This window comes from Theropithecus gelada, chromosome X (assembly GCF_003255815.1).
Source record: "Theropithecus gelada isolate Dixy chromosome X, Tgel_1.0, whole genome shotgun sequence".
Taxonomy (NCBI): Eukaryota; Metazoa; Chordata; class Mammalia; order Primates; family Cercopithecidae; genus Theropithecus; species Theropithecus gelada.
Window position 1 is genome coordinate 5,433,422 of NC_037689.1, and position 3,135 is coordinate 5,436,556.

Here is a 3,135-nt window from a genome sequence, read left to right on the forward strand (position 1 = left end):
AATGAAGCAAAATAAATATTTCAGATTTTATTAATCTCTCATAACCCGGCCAAATCTGATGACTTCATTTTAATTGCTTCCCAGAAGGCACTTCCCCTCCTACCTTCTATTCTATTCTATTCTATTCTATTCTATTCTATTCTATTCTATTCTATTCTATTCCTAATCTGTTCTGTTCTGTTTTTAGAATAACACACTAGGTAAAGAAACGTTAACTGCAAGGAGTCAGTGACTTTTAGTGCTCCCTGATAAATGATGTTATTGACAAAAGTAAAAAATTATTTCATTGTTTTTTTCCTGTATTACTATCTCCTCTCCTGTGCTCTTGACAGTGTGTTTAGTGGATGGATAATATGTATTTCTCTTTCCCATTCCCAGATTCCAAATTCCCTGCCTTTTTGGCCCACCTCACCACAAAAGCTCCATAGTTTATTAATGTAAGTTTGAATGGATGCTTCTTTAGGGAAACTGCAGGAGTTAATGGAAGAGTTTCAGAAAGGAATGAGAATGCCTCAGGAGTTGTTCTGTGATGGAAATTGGTCTGTTGTTCTGTTAATGCGGATGGAAAGAAACTTACAACGCTTAATAAAAATCTATTCTTTTAGTAAAAAATTGTGAAATAATTTTGGGTGTGTGAAGTTTGATTTCTTTTCCCATCTCTGGATCCCTTTCTGCAAATGGGGGATATACTTGTCTCAATTCAGAAGTGTTGCACAGAGATTTAGGAGTCTATCTGTATAATATCAGGGCAAGAGACCAAGTACAAGAATCATCAAAAGGTAGAGCCTATTTAGCCTCCTGGTTAACTTCTTTATTTGGATGTCCTAAAGGCACCTTTGTCTTGACATTTCCCAAACTGAACCCATCTTTCTGCGGAAGCCTGTGCCTCTCCATCAGTGACACTACTTTCTACTCAATTGTCTAAACCATAAACTGACCTGGGAGTGAACTGTCTTAGACTTGTCCCTCACTTCTGAAATCCAATTGATGAAAACATCTGTTGATAACACTCAACCATTTTTCTATTTCTCACATCTGTTTCCTCTTTTCTGTCCTGGCTCCTGTGGCTTAGTGGAGGCCTCATCATGTCTTACTGGACTGTTGCAGTTGTTTCCCATCTTACTCCTTAACTAGGCAATTTTAAGCAACATTTTGTGTCTAAGTGTATATACCTTTTTCCAGTGAAAGGGCCCATACCTTTTTTCAAGTTCTTAAAGGAATCTATGACACAAAAGGATGGTAAGAACCATTGCTTTAATCCACCATGCTTAGTAGCTTCTAGAGTAAAGTGTCCCTCTAACATGCTACTCCCCCAACTCCACGGTCCCTTCATGATCTGGCCCCTGACCACATCTCAGCTCATTTACTACCTCCGTACTCCAGCCATAATAAAATGCATCCCATACACATTAAGCTGTCAATATCCATTTCTTCTCATTTGCTTGTACCATTGCTAAAATTCCTTTCTCCCTTTGTTTCTGGTGCAGACTCAACTTATTCCCCCAAGATTCAGCTCATGTCTTTATGATTCTTTTTCTGATCCCCAACTCGGTGATGAGTACAGACTCATCACAGCCAGCCCCTCTAGTGCTTTGCTGCATCTTTGCCCCTAGATTACACTTGTGAGCAGTGACTGTGCTTGACCATCTCTGTGTTCTTGGCACCTACTGCACAGCATGCACTTAATAAATGTTTGATGAATAAGTCAAGGACACCTAAAACACTTTTGAATAGGTCCTTTGGTACAAAGCAGATTTCATACTCAAGGCAGAGGATATGTTGGTGGCAAAAACTCAGTAAGATTGAGTATGAGGTTTCAGCCCTGGATGGTATTCACTTAAATATGTTTTAAAACTGAGCTCTGAGTCACCTTTGAGCCAAAGGGAGATGCTTTGAGCAGAGTCTGAAGCCAGGACTCTAGGGCATTCTTTACTGCTTCTGCCCAGTGACTGTAGCTGGGCTTGGCCTCTCTAACCACTTTGTGCCTTGTGTGTACAGATTCTAAAAGGAAACAGCTGAGCCTCAAGATGAACATTAGAGGCCTGCTGAAGCTTGTAAACACTTTATCCTTAAATGAAAAATTATTTATAACATCTTTTGTCTTATATGGGTTCATTATAGCTACAGATGTCTTTTCCTGGCCTTTGATCTTTGAGTGTTGGGATGGTGAAAACTTAACAGTAGGAAATCTTTAGCATTTGGCTTTTTAAAATGACCATTTATTGTGGAACTATTAGGTACCAGGCATAGTACTAAACTCTCATACATTATTTCTTATCCTTAAACAACTCTCCAAAGTACGATCCCTACTTTACATATGAGCAAACGGATTGAGTGGTGCCCAAGTTCACACACAGCTAATAAGTAATAAACCCCAGGTTGTAAATGTAAGTCTGTTTTGACTTAGATAACTCGTTTCTGCCTCCCCAGCATTCCTTCCTTATTCTGGCAATTAAGCCCAGTTTTCTCCTTTGGGGGAAGTGGCCATCTATCTTGGGGTAGAGTTGGGTTGACCATATGGCTTCATCTCCCCCAGCACAGGGATGGAGGGGTAGGTGACCCAAGCAGGGCCAATTGTAGTGCTTTTTCGTGGAGTTGAGGGAGAAAGTTACAAAGAATGAAAATATCCCTTTTAAGATTACAAGCATTAGGAATAATGTGAGCCTGGAACACTGCCTTCTGTTTACATCTTCCACAACTAGCCTTTATTGCATGTGAAAAATATGAAAATTCCATAATAATTTAATAGCAGATACACAAAGGCATCTATTGAGGGCCTACGATGTGCAAGGGAGAGAGTTCTAGACACTCTATGTACATTTTCATTATTCAGTCCTTATACAACATGTATAATTTCTAACTTGAGAAAAGGAGAATGTATCACTCAGGATAGGCTAGGTTTTGCTGCAATGATAACCCCCAAATCTCAGTAATTTAACAAAAGTATACTTATTGCTCATATGTCCAACAGGGATTGACAGCAGAACTCTGTTCATGCATGGTGACTGGTGAACACTAATAGACTAGTAGAAATTCCATCACCGCCAGGCGTGGTGACTCACACCTGTAATCCCAGCACTTTGGGAGGCCAAGGCGGGCGGATCACCTGAGGTCGGGAGTTCGAGACCAGCCTGA